This window comes from Panicum virgatum, chromosome 1N (assembly GCF_016808335.1).
Source record: "Panicum virgatum strain AP13 chromosome 1N, P.virgatum_v5, whole genome shotgun sequence".
Classification (NCBI taxonomy): domain Eukaryota; kingdom Viridiplantae; phylum Streptophyta; class Magnoliopsida; order Poales; family Poaceae; genus Panicum; species Panicum virgatum.
In genome coordinates, this window is record NC_053145.1 from 33,201,449 (window position 1) to 33,221,769 (window position 20,321).

Consider the following 20,321-nt stretch of genomic DNA (forward strand, 5'->3'; position numbering starts at 1 on the left):
ATTTTCCGCTGCAGTTGAACTCTGAACTACTTTAATTTTGAATTTCATGTACCTTTCTAAGATTTCAAACTTGGTTTGTAATAACTAAGGACTCACCTTCGTGTGAGTTGCATGTAAGCTTTGGGTTTCGATCGACACATAAGTGGATTCTTCGGGATTTACCCGACAGCACTGCCGGATTACTCTGTTTGAAGTGCGTGTTAGCCTGTATTGCCTTTATGGTGATGGTTAGCGCACTTGAGCCGGATTAATTCGGGCGGTTCTGCCACATAATTTGAGCCTACAACGATTTATTCTGAAACTTTTAGATTTAATTATGTGCTGAAATAGAAACTGTATCTTTTCTAAATCTTTGTGTTCCTTGCACCATCGAGTTCCAGAGTAGTCGATCCCTACCTACAAACCTTACTGCTAAGGGTATCCCTGAGCAGGCTTGGCGGTAAACACTGATAGCTAGCGTGCCAAGTTGGGGCTTCGGCGAGTTCATCGGCGAATTCGATAGCCGGATCAAGCAACGCACGTGCCCGAGGGCACAACTTTCTTTTTTGGCTCTTGGGCTTGCATGGCTAATGGATCGGGCGGCTTCTCTACTCACCTCGTCACGCCCAATTCGCCTAAGCTGAAAACCATCAACCGACCTACCGAAATCTGCAAGATCGCAAAACTCGACGGAAAACGAGCTCCACTCGAGCTCAGTTCGGATATTCTAGAAAACGTGTCGACTCCAACTCAAACCCACGAGCTAGCCGAGTTCGATACAAATTCTGATCCCGAAAATCTTCACTTTTCCGAAAATCTCGAAAAATACGTGACTTATCTCAAGTCAATCAAATGCCCCAAGGTCATCAATTCAGAACTACTTGATGGAGTAGATCGAGTCTCACGATTAATTGAAGGGTGTATCAAACTTGCAGAATCCGCTCTTGGCCCATCTAAAACATAGCAGAACCCAGAAGCATTAAACCCACCACAGGAACAGTCGGGCGACATGCTCTCATGGATCGATCGAGTAGACTCTAAACTCATCAACTGCATCAAGATGGCCAAAAGCACTCTGCGAAATAAGAAGCAGAAATTGGCAGAAACCTGTGGGAAACCCGAAGAGGCAAACCCCCAGCATGTTCGGATGGGACCATTTCCTTCTGGGAAACCCCAGATTCCTTCACCGAAACCTGCTCGCAAATGGACTTCTGAACCAACTGGTATTCCTAATCCCTCATTTGATCAGGATTTCGATCAGTTCATGGATAGTCTCGACAATTTTGAACCATTCGACGATCTCGAAGACTGGTCAGACAATGTCGACTTATTCATGGATGCTATGGCCCATCCACCTCAGATGGCAGATGCCCTCTGGAAATTGGTTAAACTCAAAAAGGGGAAATCCAAAGCTCTTGAACAATCCAGCAAGTCGATTTTCGACAAACCCTGGATTAAAGAGCCGGAAGGATTAACCCCTACATAATCATGGCTACATTGGATGAATGAGAACGCTCTCCACGTAGAGATGGGCATTCCACTTCTTGCTCACCCAAAGCACACATACTCAAGAATCGACGGCCTAACCGATTTCGACTCCGAGTACTCTTCAGACCTAGAGGATGAACTGGATGACCTAATCCACTACAGCAAGGAAGTCGAATGCAATTCGACTAAGAATCCCAAGTCCAATCAGGACTCCCTCCCAAACTTAGTCATATATGCCACACCGTAAGGACGGATAGTGCGCTTGAAGGAGATACAAGATCCTAAGGCTTTCGGCTCTCAGCCAACAGATCTTCCCTTCCAGCAGAGCATCCCACTAGACCCATCAGCAAGCAAACAAGACCAAGAAATTCAGGATCTTTGCCGTGAAATCCTCATGGTTCGCATCTCTAAATTCCTTGAACCAGAGGATGACTCCACGGAGCGTCTTAACCTCGACGACTACAATTCTGATAACTACGACGAGTACCTTTCCGACAACATGGAAACTACTCCTCCAGCAGTCACAGACGCTCAAGTTGCTATCAAGCAAGACCCGCCTGCACCTCCTCTAGCAGTCACTGTAACTATTGAACTGGAAGAGCAACCTGCAGCGGAGGACCTCTATGAACGCCATCGCCTGCTTAACCAGGAAAAGGGCGTTCAAGCGTCAGCGCCTCGCCAACCGCCAACATGGACAGCAGGGCGACAACTACGAGTACTCCAACAGCGACCTCCGCAACGTGATCAACATCGGTCGTGATGCATGCAACGTCATCATCTCAAGGAGAAAGGAGAGCGAGGAAATAGAGGCTTACAACCCTTCTTCCAACTACCACATCCCAGCACACTCCTCTGCATCTTTCAAGAAGCGCAAACCGGCAAGTACCCTCCCCCAGGGTAAGTCTCACACCCAACACCATGGAGAAACATCTCTTGGTGGAGACAAGATAAAAAAATCACTCCTACGCAAGTGCTTCATGCAACCAAAGAGCTCTCACACGATCTTCAAGTGCAACTCACTCCGCAAGGCCCTTGGGGCACCGTTGATAAAGGATACTTTACCAAAAATCTAGTCGACTACCATATCGACTACTATTACCCCCAAATATTTTCATTCAGTCATGTAAACCATTGCTTACGCTTATGAGCAAGGGGTAGGTCTTAAGAGTCAGAGTCTATCATTTTACAATTGCTGTAATCTCGTCAAGTCTTCGATAAATGATGATTCCCTTATAAATCGACTACTTTGCTCTCGCTCATCTGATCTATACCCCATCACTAATACTACTCCGAAAGCTCTGCTCAACACAGAGCAGCAATCGAGTAGTTCTTTATGGTTTACCTCGAATATTCTCACGATGGGTTCATCTTGGGGCTTCTGATTGTAGGGATGCTCTTGGGGAGTTGTTGGAGTTGACTCAAACTTCCACTGTGGAGTTATATGCTACTGCATTTGAGAACCTGCAATTCGAAATTTGCATGCACCATGAGGGTTTTGATGAATTGTTCTTTGTATCTCAATTTATCAAGGGGTTAAAATATGAGATAGCCTCTTTTGTTCAATCTCAATTGCCACAAATAGTTGACAAAGCCATACTGCTAGCCAAAGTGCAACAACAAGTGTTGGAGAAAGGTAAACAGAAACAACAGAGACTGCCCTTTTCTCCTAAATCCACCTTTTCTTCCACCAAGTCTGACTCCAAAGTTAGCTCGGTAAATTCATCTTATAGCAAGGAGAGGCAATTATTGAACTATAGGAAGGCCAACAACTTGTGTTACTACTATGGTGATAAATTTGATCCTGCTCATGCTGCTATCTGTCCTCAGAGACCCAAAGCTCAAGTTAATGCCCTGTCATCAATGATCTTGACACACCATTATCTAAAGAACTTGTGGCCCAATTGGAATTGGAAGATTCACTTACTACTAATTTTGGTCAGCTGTCTTTGAATGCCCTAGCTGGCACTAAGGAAGGTCAGGAAATCAAACTGAGAGCTCTGGTGAAAAACAAGGTTATGCTTACCTTGGTGGATAGTGGTAGCACCCACAATTTTGTCAGTGCACAATTTCTGCAGCACGTTGGCATCACCCCAATTGCCACTACTCCAACCAAAGTCAAACTAGCCAATGGCCAAGAATTAATCTCTGATCACTGGGTGCCCAAAATGGAATGGTGGTGTGATGGCTACACTTTTTACTCCGATATGAAGGTTTTGGATATAGGGGCATTTGATGCTATTCTGGGGTTTGATTGGTTACAACATAACAGTCCAATGACTTGTGATTGGGGTAGCAGAACATTACAATTCATTCAAGGGTCTATTTCAGTTAAGTTACAGGGCACTAAAACACCTACTCGAGAGCTCACTCAGCTATCTGCAGACCAAGTCTACAAGTGGTGGAAAGGCAATGATATTTGGGCATTTGTGATATTGTCCCAGACTGATAACCTTGTGCAACCTTCAGTCCACCCAGCAGTTGCAGAGGTTTTGGCCAAATACCAGGATGTGTTTGAGCTCCCTCACAAGCTTCCTCCTGAAAGAGTGTATGATTATGCTATTCCATCGATTCCCAATGCTATTCCAGTTAATGCTAGACCCTATAGATACTCTCCTCTACACAAGGATGAGATTGAAAGGCAAGTCAAGGAAATGCTTACTGCTGGCTTAATTGTCCCAAGCACCAGCCCTTTTGCTTCACCTGTACTACTTATCCAAAAAAAGGATGGAAGTTGGAGATTCTGTGTGGACTACAGAAAATTAAATGATCTCACAATCAAAAATAAGTTTCCTATGCCTCTAATTGAGGAAATCATTGAAGAACTGGCTGGTAGTTATTATTTTTCTAAGTTGGACATGAAGTCAGGGTACCACCAAGTGAGGATGAAGAAAGAAGATGAGTATAAAACAACCTTCAAAACACATCATGGTCACTACCAGTTTAAGGTGATGCCCTTTGTGCTGACCAATGCCCCTGCCACATTTCAGTGTGTGATGAAGGAGGTGCTGGCTCCCTTTCTCAGAAAGTTTGTTATGGTTTTTCTTGATGACATTCTTATCTATAGTCCTGACTTAGATAGTCATCTGCTCCATTTGGAACAAGTATTGCAAATCCTGAAAGACAACCAGCTGTTCATGAAACAAAGCAAATGTTCTTTTGCTCAAACTCAGGTGGAATACCTAGTGCATGTCATTTCAGGGGAAGGTGTCACTACAGCCAAGGATAAAATTGCAGCTATGTTGGCTTGGCCTGTGCCCACGTCTGTGACTGAAGTAAGAGCTTTCTTTGGTCTCCCTGGTTATTATCGAAGATTTGTGAGAGGATATGGTTGTCTAGCTAAACCTTTAACTCAGTTGTTGCAAAAAAGACAGTTTCAATGGACACCAGAGGCTCAAACTGCATTTGAGAATCTCAAGCAAGCTATGGTTACTACCCCAGTTTTGGCTCTACTTGACTTTCAAGAAGGTTTTGTAATTGAAACCGATGCCTCTGACATTGGCTTTAGGTGCATCCCATAGAGCTAAGTCCATCTATGAAAAAGAGTTTTTGGCTTTTAATCATGGCTGTGGAGAAGTGGAGACCATATTTGTTAAGACAAAAGTTCATTATTAGAACTGATCATAGGAGCCTGGCATACTTAACTGAACAGAACTTGCATTCTGAGTTACAGAGAAAGGCAATGACTAGGCTGATGGGACTTCAGTTTAAGGTGGTTTATCGTAAGGGCAAAGAAAATGTGGCTGCAGATGCCTTATCTAGAGTGGGTCATATGTTGGCAATACAATCTGTGTCTTCTGTTCAACCTCAGTGGCTCCAAGAGATAGTGAACTCTTATGTGACAGATTCCCAAGCTCAGTCCTTATTGGCCAAACTCAGCCTATCTAGTCCTGATGAGCAGGGGTTTTCTTTGGATAAAGGTCTGATTACACAACATGGAAAACTATGGGTGGGTAACAATTCAGCCATTCAGACCAGAATTATTGATGCCATGCATGCTGGTCCAGTGGGAGGGCATTCTGGGCAAAAAGCAACATTTCATCGTGTTAACCGAATGTTTGTGTGGAAAGGACTTAAAAGGGATGTGATCACCTTTGTGCAGCAATGTGCCATCTGTCAGCAGGCTAAACATTCTAACAAACACCCTACTGGTTTGCTACAACCTTTACCTGTTCCACAAGGGGCTTGGCAGGACATCTCCCTAGATTTTGTGGAAAGACTACCCAAAGTTGAGGGTTACAATGTTATTCTGGTGGTAGTGGACCGTTTTACCAAATATGCTCACTTTATTCCACTCAAACATCCCTACAGTGCCTTGTCTGTGGCCAGAGTGCTCTATGACAATGTCATTAAGTTACATGGGATGCCTTTGTCTATGGTGTCTGACCGAGATAAGATTTTCACAAGTGCTATATGGACTGAGCTCTTCAAGTTAGAGGGGGTCAAACTGAAACACAGTACTGCTTACCACCCCCAAACGGATGGGCAAACCGAGAGGGTTAATCAATGTTTGGAGATGTACCGTCGTTGTTCCATCAGTGCAGCTCCCCGGCAATGGAAGTCCTGGTTACCACAGGCCGAATTCTAGTACAATACCTCTTTCCACTCTTCTCTAGGGTGTACTCCTTTTAAAGCATTATATGGATATGATCCTATGGTTGGTGCTTTGGTTGATGCAACCATCTGTCCTCCTGCATCTATTGCTGAATTTGTCACTGACAGATAGTTACAGACTAGTTTGTTAAGAGAGCAATTGTCCCGAACTCAACTCTGCATGAAGCAAAAGGCCAATCGGCACAGGTCAGACTTGGAGTTCCAAATTGGGGATCAATTTTTGCTCAAGTTACAGCCTTATGCTCAATCTTCCCTAGTGAATTGTCCTTTTCCAAAGTTGGCACTGAAATATTATGGCCCTTTCTTAGTTTTGGAGCGCGTCGGCCCTGCTGCATACTAATTGGACCTTCCTGAGGAGAGCCGAATCCATCCCACTTTCCATGTTTCCCAACTGAAACCTTTTCGCCCCGACTTTACCCCAGTTTACTCTGAATTACCATCTCAGGTTGATTTACAGGCAGCGGATGTCGAACCAGAACGCGTTCTTGATCGTTGTCTGGTGAAGAAAGGCAACACGACAATCCCACAGGTGCTGATCAAGTGGTCACACATTCTGGATATGTCAGCGACTTGGGAAGACTACTATGTGATCAAGGCGCGCTTTCCTGCTGCTGCGGCTTGGGGTAAGCCTCGTCTTCAGCGGGGGGTGATGTCATGCACAGGAGGAGGCGTTATCAGATGACAAAGGCGGGAAATTGAAAGTGCGCATGAGTTGTTGTGTGGGCCTGGAGGGTCAATGAGGGAAGGAAGGGTATATGTGTTGATGCCGTGTAAGAACGAGACACTATTTTATTTCTGAAAGAAGAACTCATTGTTCTTGGGTGTCAGGGTCCTCGCCCTGCCCCGCTACCAAATCTGCGCTGTGATTTGTATGATCTCACACCTCGATCTCGATTTCTTGGCCACGGGTAGTACACGAACTTAGGGGGCGGCCTAGCAATCATGGCCCCGCCACCCGTATTTCTGGTATCACTTGTATTGGAACAACTCACTGGTTGAGTAATCCCGGCACCCTTTGACGGGTCCGCTGTGGTGGAAGGTACGGTTTGTGCCACCACAGCATCATCCCTAGATGATGTAATCCACGGCATCTTGGCCGTCGGACCTGAAAAGCAGAGGTCCCAAATCAGAATAAGCAAATCGACAAACTTGGCAAAGTATTCGATTTTAAGTAAACTAGTCACTTACCTGTTACTTGTAGCTTGTGAGGAGCCAAGACGCTTCCTCACTGTTGATCGGGTACCCTTCGGGTGCCCCGCTTGGGTATCCGTGCTAGGACTGGGGCTGTGTTCCCCATTAGAGTCTTCTCCAGCTGCCTCTTCACCTGCACAACCAAAGTTAGACATTAGTACTGCCTACGTAAAATTCCATGAGAAGATTCTTGGACTTGGTTGACAGTATAAGAGCGCTTGGAAAGATAAAAAGGATGATTAGTGCCTGGCAACGAAGGACTGCTCTTAAAAAGCTCCTCGTCCTCCTATAGAAAAACAAACTCTGTCAGAATCCTACTAGATCAAAGTACTCGATCAATACATTTCGACTACTTTAGTCCATACTTGCTTTGTAGGGTTTACAACCGAGAAGGTATCAAGGACAACATGTACATCCTTTACATTTTTTAGTAGTCGCTGAATTGGACTAAAAAATTCTTCATCCGAGATCTCTTCCTCCGAGTCTACAGCGGTTGGATTCTTCTTTTCATCCAGTCAAATACAACAGTTTCTCCAGTCAAATTCTTTTGCCTAAGCTCAGCAATCCTTGCGAGTAGCTTGGGGACTTGGCTGTTATCGTCTTGTTTTTTGTTCCACTCAGGCTGCTGAATTGGATGGCCTGGAGTAATCACTGGTACGCTCTCCCACTGGTTCTCTATGTAGAACCATTTGGGTTTCCAGTCGATTACCTTGCTACTAAGTTTATAGGGGATATACACTTTGTCCTTCCCCTATCTAAGCTGGTGACCCGCACCTCCTACTACATCTAAATCATAGGAATCTGGATGCGGCTTAAGATGAAAAAGAAATTGAAAAAGCTCAAAATGGGGCTCGATGCCCAGAAAAGCTTCTCACAAATGCACGAATATGGAAATATGAACAAATGAATTGGGCGTCAAGTGGTGAAGCCGGATCCTGTAGTAACGCAGGAGCCCAGAGAAGAAAACCGAACAAGGGAGCCCCAATGCCCGTTCAAAACAAGGGGCAAAAGATATAATTTTGCCTGTATTTTCATACGGACGACCCTCACCCAAGGCAGGACACCATTGAATAACGGATTTATCCAGAAAAGACTAGCAGAAACTAGGGTTTCTAGGTTAGATTCAGAACACTTACTTGGTACCCATCCCTCCTCGCGGGTTGGTTCCGTAGCTATGCCCTTGCCTTTGCTCGACTTCTTGGGAGCCATCCAGAAATTCACAGGGCGCTTCACGTGCATACACTGGTTAAAACCCTAATGGATTTGGGAGTGAGAGAGAGAGAGAGCAAGGAGTTTTTGATCTGGAAGTTTGAAGCAAAGAACAAGAACAAATCTAAACAGTAAAAGGGGGAATGGCGGCCGGTGGGGTAAAACCTAGTTACCATTCTATTTTATAGTAGCGGTGGCAACATGGTAAATACCCAGAAGGGTAACAGTCAGTTACCAATTGTGGAAAATACGGGATTTTCTGAGACATTCAGGAGGGCGAGAGCAAGAACACCATATGCAAATCATGGCTCTGGATCGCTGGTGCTTCTGGCAAAGCCTCTCACCCATGGTGCTCCACTGGAGGACAGCCTATGATGATACAGTGCCAGCACTCACGGGTGCAATAATGAAGATTCTCCACACAGTGAAATCCCATGTGAGCGTATAGTAAAGAGATAAACATCTCGAGTTTTATTTTTGAGGATATTACGAGTGCAATCAGTGTGGCATATCCAATCGTATTATTTTTCTAGAATTCTACCCGAAAAAGGGGTCTTTTTGGATATCGGATCTGATTAAACCTGCAGATATTCTTAAGAATAAAATCTGATGCCACATCTTAGATCCTTAATTCTAAATCTTTGCTCGGGTGTTACCCGCAAGATATGGGATTTTGATTTAAGGCTCGGGGGCTGCGGGATATGTGCATCAGAGATTTATTTTTCAATTTTTTTTGGAAAATAAAGGAAGAAAAGAACTGAAGTGACCCTCAGCCTGATTCTGCGATTCAACCTAAGCCTCGGGGGCTACTCCATATGGAGCGCGAGTTCTTCGCGCACCATATATGATCAAGATTTCGGGACTTGAGCACCTCACACCCTCGAAGCAACTGCAAGTACTTGAAGAACTACTCAACATACCTGAAGGAAGGCCCAGAAGCAACCAGAAGGATGTTCAGACTACCTGAAGTACTCGAAGACATCCTGCCAAGTACTCGACACCTGCAGGACTCGGCTACGAAGAGCTCGGGGGCTTGTCAGACCCGGGGAAGCGGGACTGCTTATAGACATAGAATGTTCTAGAGAAAGGGATAACCCATGGATGTACCTTACCTCTCTTGTAACTACCCGAATAGGTGTAGAACTAGCTGCAGTACAAAGAAAACTATCTAATTGTGTTGTAGTAGGACTCCAACTGGACTTGGTTAGGACTTTCCATGTAACCCTATCCCCCCGAATATAAGAGGGTGGGCAGGGACCCCCTCGAAACAACATCAACACCTAAGGCAACACAAATAACCACACAGGACGTAGGGTATTACGCAATTCGCGGCCCGAACCTGTCTAAATCTTTATGTTCCTTGCACAATCGAGTTCCAGAGCAGTCGATCCCTACCTACAAACCTTACTGCTAAGTGTATCCCTGAGCAGGCTTGGCGATAAATACTGACAGCGTCTCCACCATATAAGAATTGCCGATGATAACCTTGATAATTTTGTACGGTCCTTCTTAGCTTGGCGACCACTTGCCAAATTTGTTGCTCTTTGTCCCTAGAGGTAGAATTGTCTTCCAAACCAGCTCACCAACCTGAAAAGATGTGGCTCTTACCTTCTTGTTGTAAACTCTAGCCACCCGAAACTTGTCCATCTCAGTTTCCTTTAAATCTTGCAACCGCTTGTCGCTCACCACATCAATATTATCCATCATCAAATTATGGTAATCAACAGCGGAAACATCATTCTATTTAGCCAATCTATAAGCGTCCAGATTCACCTCAACATGCAAATCAGCCTGTTGACCATATACAAGCTCAAAAGGAGTAACTTTAGTAGCACCATGTCTAGTGCGATAAGCCCACAATGATTTGGATAAAACCTCATGCCACCTCCTAGAATTTTCTTCTATCTTCTTCTTGATGAGCTTTAACAAGATCTTATTACTAGACTCAGCATGATCATTGGCCTGAGCATAATATGGAGATTGTGACAACCCAGGTTTTTATGGGCTAAAACCATCTAGTCAAAAAAATAAAATTTTTGTGCTTGTTTAAACCATGTTTATCTTAGCAAGGGTATTTTTGTAATTTTGGAAAAGTGCAAAGTGCTTTTTACAAAATAGTTTTTGCAAAAGGCAAAATTTCAAATTTCATGAGGGGTTTAAATGCGTATTTTGTTTTTTAATTTTACCCTCTTAAAAACAGATATGCTTAAGTCTACCCTTGCAATTTCAAAAACTTAAATTGTGTTGTTTTGTAAATAAAAGTTTTGGCGGATTTCAAAATAATATCAAAACATTTGATCTAGTAAAAATTTGCACAACATGAAAGTTGTAGGTTTTGAAAAACTGAGCAATTTTCATGTTGGACACTTTTTCATTTGAGCCCTAGATCAATGGAAAATTTTATTTTTCAGTTAGCCCCTGGAATTTTGGAAAATCACAAAACCACCCTTCTTCCTCTCTCCTTCTCTCTCTCTCTCTCTCTCTCTCCGAAACAGGGGCGCCGCCCCTAGCCGCCGGTCTGCCTCACCGCCGCTGTTTCCGGCCACCTGCTATCCCGCGCCACCTCCACGCGTCGCCAGGACCCTCTACCGCCGTCTATCTTCTACTCTACTGGCTGTTCACGCTTGTGCCACACCGCCCGCACATGCCACGACCGCCAGCCGCCCCCTGGAGAAGCTCCTCTGCCGCCGTCTTCCGCCCACAGCACTTGGCAAGCCTATCCTCTACTTTTGCTCGCTCATCTTCCTTTCCTTTGGCTATAAATAGCCCGGTCGGCTCCATCTTCGGCATCCACCGCCGCTCCCCTCCCTTAGCGCCGCCACTCGTCGGCGCACGTGGAGCTGCTCCTCCTCCCTTGCTCTGCCCAAATCAAGCACCCCACTAGCTCACCCTTGCCTCAGTGAAGCTCACCGACCCTTCAATCCCGCCAGTTCTCAACCCGAGCACCCCCTCCGATGAGCTTCCCCACCACCGCTTCCTGACCTACGCCGGCGAGCATCATCCGGCTTCCAATCCTCCATCCCAGCTCTCCCAGTAGATTCACCTCGACCTCCTCGTGCTCCCTAGCCCCTCCGCCCATGCCGCCGGTGAGCTACCTCATCAGAACGTCGCCTCCGCCAGCGCAGACCCGCCGCCAGCCGTCGGAGCTCGCATAGCCGTCGCCTCCGGCCATCCCGAGCCACGCCACCAGTACCCAGAGGTGCGCCTTGACTTTCTGTTTGTTTTCCCCCACCGGCCCCTCGCTGCCGGCAACCATACCCGCCGGAATCCGGCCGTCCTTCCCTCCCCTGTTTTGCCTGGCCGGCAAAGGACCCAGATGTGAGAGACCAGGGACCTTATTGCTTGATTTCAATTCTTTCAGGGACCTTTCTGTAATAGTTTTAGTTCTTTTTGTTGTGAACTTTGAAAAATCCTAGAAAATAGTAGAAAAATCAGAAAAATGTGAAATTAATTTTGTTGTGTTCTTCTTAACTAGCTCTATAACATAGGCTATTAAAGTTTGTTTGAAACTTTTTATTGAATGCTCTGGTTTAATTGTTAGAAAATGAGTGTTTTAATTTTATCTCTTGAACCATAGCTGTGCTAGACTTCATCTTTGAACCATGTAACCTATGTGTTATGCATGTTCTTGTGTAAAAATTGTGGCCCTAATACCTGATTTGTACTTGTTATTTCATGTATTTTATTAAAAATGTTAAGAAATGCATGTTTTATTTATATCTCATGCTCCAATAATGTGTTGTTTGTGATTTTTGAACCATGTGTTGTTCATGTCATGTGTAGCATTGTATAAATTTTGTAGGACCAATATTAGCCTCTAGCATGAGTTCTTAAATATTTTGATACTTAATGCTTGATCCATGTTTACTTTGTAAAGTACTACAACTACTCCATCAATGTTTGTTAAATTTAAATAATTGAATGTTGGATCATGCCATGTTTGTAATTAGGTCTAAGTTGTTTGTCTACTCTTGAATTCAAACTTTAGATTTGAATGAAACCATTCTTTGATGTTTAAAATAGCCAGCCATATTATTTTATGGAGTTCCTTGTGTTTGCTTATACTCCATAAATGACTGCCCAGTAAGTAGAAAGTGAAATGGTTGTTTTCTTGGTTTAAGTTATTTTGAAAACCAACTATTTAGTGAAGAAAAGCTATACTTAAGCACTTCACTAATTTCAAATATTACATTGCATATAGAAATTATATTGTTAGTTGACGGAACATACGAGTTTATCCAGGAACCAGACGAGGATTTCTCCGAAGCTCAGGCCAATATTGTTGAATTAAATGAAGCCCCGAACTCTGTTTCGGAAGGATCAAACTTCACTGACTTTGTAGACGTCACTAAAGGCAAGCCCCGGTGCATAATCCTATTATTTTATGCAACTTATTACTATTTTCTTGTGCATTTAAGTTATTGGAGTTGAATGAAAACTTAGATGCATAATCTTAGGTACCTATTGTTTGAACACTAGAAATAGAGTCCGACTAGATGCTTTGCTAATAGAACCGGTAAAAGTCGGGTGATTTCCTATCACTCGCGAGATTTATAGGAGTTGATTGTTTACTTTATGCAATCACTATAAGGACCATGGACGGATTGGGATATAAGTTTCATGGTGGTAATCCGTCTGTGTTGATAAAACTTGATAAGGCCGTAGTGTGTGGTAGTGTCCGTTAAGCGTTTGAAAGTACTAGCCACATGCTGTAAATATGGTACGCGGCAAGCCTAGTAACTTCTCGGCCTGGCAAGTGGACATACCTCTCACTCTCTCTTAGGGATAGAATGAATAAAATGAATTAGATGGAACTTGTAGCGCTACACTATGACTATGAGGGACGAGGTGGGTGCCCTATAGTCGGGGAGAGTGGCCCTATCCATGAATCAGAATGTGAAGCCAACGGTTGCTTGGGAGTGAACCAACGGTGCTCCAAGCATGTGTGTTAGGTTTACCTTGCAAGGATGAAATTCAATTCGAACTATTCTGCCGCTCACGGATATTGAGACTGCTTAATCTCTTTGCCACATAGAGTAAGAAGTTTAACAAGGATGATTCTCAATTTTGTTGGATGCAAATAATTCTCTACCATGCTTGTATAGATAGGTGCAAATTTAGAATGGTTAATGAAACTAGAACCTGAAAGCTAAAATATTGAAAATAAGGATCAACTATTAGTAGCTTTCAGCAAAGGAAACCCCAGAGCCTTCACAAACCTTGCATCCCTTGAGACGGGTCAGTCTTGCTGAGTATTAGTATACTCAGTTTTGCCTGTGGCTTTGTTTTCAGGAATAATTTTGGAAGATCCAAACACTAGTTGGATTTGGCCTAGTATTTTACCTCCTGGCTGGTATTTGGAATGGGATTCATCTTCAACTAGCTATAACTTGGTTGAATGATGTCATGCTTGGGCTTACCATGACATCAACCCTATGACATTTGTGTATAATCGTGTTTTACTTTTCCGCTGCAGAACTTCTCTTTTACACTTAGTTGTTGAAAAATCTTTTTAAAGTTCCTTTTAGTTAAGCTAGAAGTTCAACTTTCTAGCTTCACTCTGGTGTAAAGTATACCTTTATCTATGTAATGTAAAATATTGTGGGATTGTTGTATCTCTGACTCGCCTTTGTGCGGGATGTATACTTGTGTTATGATCCGATATTCAAGTGGTTTTATCGGGATTTTTACCCGACAGACCAATGATTATACAAGTCGAGGTGCAATTAGGTGTTTAGTGCACTTAATCTGGTGTAATTCAGACTGGTTCTGCCACAGAGATGAATTGAGTATCTTAATTTTGTAAGATTCGGCAAAATCACACACCTCCTTTGAAATAAATTATGAACCTTGATCCATTGTCAAAGTTTGTGAAATGTCGAATCTATGAATAATATGCTCTGTAATGAACTCAATCACCTCTCTATGTGCCATATTTATTCAAAGGAACCGCTTTCGGTCCACTAGGTGAAGTAATTCATAGCAACTAACACGTAGCGATGCCCCTTTGAAGAAGGAAGATTAATCTGTCCAATAAAATCCAACCCCCATCCTTTGAACGGCCATGGTTTGATAATAGGATGTAATAACGCAGTAGGCACCAACTATATATCACCAATTCGCTAACATTCTTCACACCCTTTATAATATCTGAAACAACTACTTCATTTTAGGAGCCGATTGATGTATACCACAGATGCCTTCATGAACTTCCCCCATCCCAACACGAGCCTGATCAGAATCTAAACACTTGAGAAGCAAATCTTCGGTGGTCCGACGATAAAGCTCATCGTCAATCAAAATATATTTAAATGCTAACTGCCGAATATTTCTCTCTGCACCATGACTAGAATTTCTTAAATATGTTATGATAGGCACCCTCCAATTACCAGCTTTGGCCTTATCCTTTAAACCAAAGTTATTGGCTGAACTGTTACCTTCAGCCATGTCGGCGCGACCAGTTGGTCCAGAACCAGTAACTCGGCTGTTGCTCGCATCAGCTTCCTCATGTTAAAATATCTTTTGGTAATATTGTATCCAGATGCTTGCTGAGCCAAAGTATTAGTCTTTCTATTATCTTCTCTCGGAATATGTCGAATTACAAATTCATCAAAGTAAGAGATAATATCAAGGCATCTATCAAGGTATGCATTTAAAGACTCATTGTAGCATTGGCATACCTTGGATACTTGCTGCACCAGAAGTAAATCTCCATAAGCTTCCACATGTTTGACGCCCATAGATTCCAAAAATTCCAAACCAAATAGAAGTGCTTCATATTCAACTTGATTATTCATGCATTCTTCTTCCAATCGGTTTGAGAATTCAAAAATTGTGCCAATCGGAGAGATAAGGACAACACTAATTCCTTGACCATCATCACAAGCCGACCATCAAAGAACAACTTCCATGTTGTGCAAGTAATATAGCCGACTTACAAATCATGCTCATCATTAATCCGATGTTCAATAATGAATTCCGCTACAATTTAGCCTCTAACAGCTCTCACAGATTCATAGGCCAAATCATATTCAACAAGTGCATAATCTCACTTTTTGATTCTACCACACAAAATCTGCTTTTGAAGCATATGCTTAATAACATCAGCTTGACAGTAACTATGTAAATACTAGAAAATAGATAATGCCTCAATTTGGTACAAGCATAGTACAAAGATAAGCACAACTTCTCAATAAAAGTGTACCTTGTTTCTGCATCAATAAGTCGTCGACCTACATATGTAATAATATATTCTTTGCCTTCGATTTCTAAGGTTAAAACAACACCAATAACTTTATCTTCTGCAGCCACATAAAGCCTAAAAAGAGTACCTCTCCTATGTGCCTTGAGAACTGGTGGTGAAGATAAATATTTCTTGATCTTCTCAAAAGCTTCTTGCTATCCTATCCCCCAAGTAAATTCATCTTCATCCTTTAACCGAAGAATAGGATTATAAGCCTTTATCTTCCCAGACAAATTAGATATAAGCCGTATTAAGAAATTCACTTTACTAAAAAACTTCTGCAAATCTTTCTTGCAGGTAGGAGCCTCCACTTTCTTCATGGCTTCAATTTGCTTCGGATCAATCTCTATGCTTTTCTCATGAATAATAAAGCCCAAGAATTTTCCAGCCGATACACCAAAAACACACTTCAGGGGATTCATCTTCAAACCATACCGATGCATCCTCTCAAGATCAAGTTTTAAATCAGTAAAATGATGACTCAATTTGTCCGATTTAATCACAATATCATGAATATAAACTTCCAATATAACACCAAGAAAATCATGGAAGATCAAATTCATAGCTCTTTGATAAGTAGCGCCAGCTTTCTTTAAACCAAAATTCATAACAACCCACTCAAACAAACCAACAAAACCAGAACATCTAAAGACTGTTTTAGACGTATCTTTTTTGGCCATAAATATTTGATTATAATTTGCATTACTATCAAGAAAACTGATAACACGATGTCCAGAAGCTTCATTGATCAACATATCGGCTATAGGCATAGGATATTCATCTTTGGAAATAGTTTTACTAAGATCTCTAAAGTCAATGCAAACTCTAATCTTGCCTGAATCTTTATTTTCAACGGGCATAATGTTAGATATCCACTCCGCATAACGATAAGACCAAATAAATTCAACATTTAACAAATGATTAATTTCTTCTTTTATTTGGTCATACATAATAGGATTAAAATGCCTTGCAGGTAGTTTATAGGGTCTAAAACCGGCCTTAATCGGTAGCCGATGCTCAACCAAATCACGACTCAATCCAGGCATCTCAGAATATTCCCATGCAAAACAATCAACATATTCTTTTAACAACTTTATTAAATCGGCTTTATAATCAATCGATAAATTTGCATTTACAAAAGTCGGCCTAGGAACGGTACCGTCTCCAATATCTACTTTTTCCAAAGGATCAGCCGACGTAAAACCTTGGCCTAATTTATCTATGTCACCGAAGTCCTTAGTGGCCTCGCACATATCGTTCATCCTTGCCTGATAGTGCCCGATGTGTTGCTGCAGCCAATCTATGCTGGACCGATCTGATACACCGATCTGACCGGTTTGCCGGTCTGACCGGTCAGAGGCTGCGGTCTGACCGGTCGTCTCTATGTTGCTGACCTGATGCATCCCAACAGTAAGTGTCGCCGATTTAATTTTCCATCGACTTTAGGATAACAGATACAAAACCCTCCTTAGTGCAGCTGATCAAGTCATAATCGGTCAGATCCAGACCCGATAAACACTTGATGTCGTCGCGAGCACCACTAAACTTAGAATCAGCAGTTGTAATAAAAGAAGAGGTGTCACCATGTACCACCTCAATTTCATCGCCAATCCACTAAATAAGAAACTGGTGCAAGGAAGATGGTACACATTGATTGGCATGAATCCAATCACATCCAAGTATAAGGTTGAAGTTACCTCGCACCTCGGAGATGAAGAAGATTGTCGGGATCATCTTGCTCCCAATGGTCAACTCCATCGAAGCAACCCCCTTGGCACCAATGGGGTCGCCTCCACCGATGCCGCTGACCGTCATGTTCGTCTTGATCAGCTCTTCGTCTGTCCCGCCAAGCTTCTTGTACAATGAATATGGCACCAGATTTACAATTGCCCCTCTATCCAGAAGCATACGAGAAACTCGCTCCCCGTTGATATGCCCCCTCATGTAGAGAGCCTTCAAGTGATTGTATGACTCTTTGGGCTTCTGAAATATAGCCTCACATGGCCAGGAGTCCATATGAGATGTTTCCTCCTTCGAGATCGCTAAATACTCTTCAGAGAAGTGCACAACATTAATCTCCATATTGGTGTGTTCAGGAGAAGCTTCATAGTCTACCAACTCCTCATCTCAAGCTCTATCTCAGGCTCGACCTCTATCTCAGGCTCGACCGGTTAGACCGGTCCGGGGTACCGGTCAGACCGGACGGCTGGGGGTGGTCGGACTGGTCCTGTTGGCTGGTCAACTTTCTTGACATGCAACACCTTGCCCTGAGGGAAGTGTTCATCCCTCAGGTTATCAGCCTCCTTCTCCTTCTGCTCTTGGTGGCGAAGGTGCTGCATCATCCTCTTACGAGTATGTGTCAACCCCGGCGGGCACCACCTAGGTTGAGTATACTTGTCCTTGTCCGTGTCTTTGGAGTTGCTGCTGTTGGCTTCATGGACATTAAGCAACACAAGTTTTTGAGAAGTATTGACCGATTTCTCAAAAATCATCGGTCCCTTATACGCGTCTTGGATTTTAATTTCAACATCCCCAACTTGCACAGCGCCACTGACTGAAGCCTTCCCAGAATCCACTTGCATTGGTTTAGTTTCCCCCTTCTTCACCTTAGGGCAATATTCTTGGCGTGGAGGATGAACTTGGGCCGGTCCCTGCTGAGGTCGATCTGTCTAAACCGGTATGACCGGTGTGGGGTTTTGCCCCTTACCAGAGGGGCGATGTCCCAATCGGCCGTGCACCGGCTGTCGCAACCTGTCAAATATAGGTCCTCTGGAGCTTCCCTTCGCCTAGAACTGTGGCGGATACGGCATTGGATAGCATTGCATCCAAAATCCTCCATGCTCAATTTGATAAAGTCCAAGACTTTAAGATGGACCCTCAGCCTGAATCTTTTAATTCCACCTAAGGCTCGGGACTACTCCATACGGAGTGTGATTATTCATCGCACACAATATCTAAAAATATTTTCACCCGAGGGTGTCAAGACTACTCGAGCAAGAGCACCACGCAGCCTCGGTGCGACTCAAGAAATACTCGGAAGACATGATCTACGCGAAGGCCATGAACCACTCGATGTCGGCTTCATAAGTACTTGAATATTCGCAAATACTCGGGTATGTAGAGCTCGAGGGCTTGTCAGACTCATGACCACGGGATACCTGACGTGGCACAGTTCTGTACGAGATTTAGGGTAGAAAATATCATGTATAGATACGCCATGTAACTACCTGTATCATATCTTGTGCTAGTCGGATCAGATAGAAATCACCCTAAAAGTATTCGGGATAGACTCTAGATGTTGAACTGACTTAAAGTTCCCATGTACCCCTGCTCCCCCAGCCTATATAAGGGCGCACAGGGACCCCTCCAACCTATCAACCCTCTAGGGACACCAAAGCATTCCTCCTAAGCAATACAAATCACACAGGACGTAAGGTATTACGCAACTCTCGCGGCCCGAATCTATCGAACCCCTTGTGTTGCTTGCACCATCGTGTTCTTGATCTCACCACCTTCCCACGACCATCCATGTACCTAAGGGTATCCCTAGTAGACATGACGGTAAAACACCGACATATACGTCGGGTGGGTAGAGGAGACCACTGTGATAAAAAAATTATTTTAAGTGGAATCATTCTTCTTCATTCAGTTTTTGGGTTTGCCCAAGCACTGGCAAACATTTGGCCTTACATGACATGTAGGTCTTAAAGAGGTGGTTTGTGAGAGAGCCTTACTGTCAAACTTGGTGAGAAATATATTAGAACATTTCAACTTTTATAGTATAGATGATTGTGACCGTCACTCTAAAACTCTAAAAAATTCTTGCAAACAAAGTTGCACTTTTCTTTCTGTTGAGGGACAAAAAGATTGCACATCTTTTAGTATCATACCAATACCAGTGATAGGAAAGGTAACTTGGAGATGAATCGTGAAAATTTTCCATTTAAGCAACCAAATTTTATATTGCTAGTGGAGATGTGCGTGCTATAAGCATAGCACGTATTTTCCTTTTAAAATAATGCACGTCTTTCCTTTTTTCCATAAAATAATGATTTCAATTATTATCCATCCAAAATAATTAATGATGTGAATTATGAATGAATGCATGATGTTATTTATTTTTATGCTAAAATTACTTTTTTCTTACATAAAATGATGATATCAATTATTTTTCACAATTAAAATAATGATGCGAATTATGAGTCCCTCTATAAAATAGTATTATCCTTTCAAAACAAATAATATCAAAATTATGAGTGAATGCATGTGCAAAGAAAAGTAAAATATATGATAAAGGACAATAATATGCGTGTACATGTGTTGGGTAAATCAATGTTTGGTGTAAAAGTAATTAGGATTTTGGTTTAATTATTTTTCTTCTATTAATTTTGTGGATCTACACACTCTTTCGTCAAATCTTTGATCTGACAAAGTGGGATCTTTGTGAGAGGCATGGTGAGCTTAATTTCAGTAAAAAATATTTCAACTTTTATAGTATATAGATATGATGATCAAAACAGATATTTTCAAATAATAAACAGCAACACTGGACTCCGAAAAGCATAAAAAATGATGACAGAAAGTTTGTGGAAAGAGACCG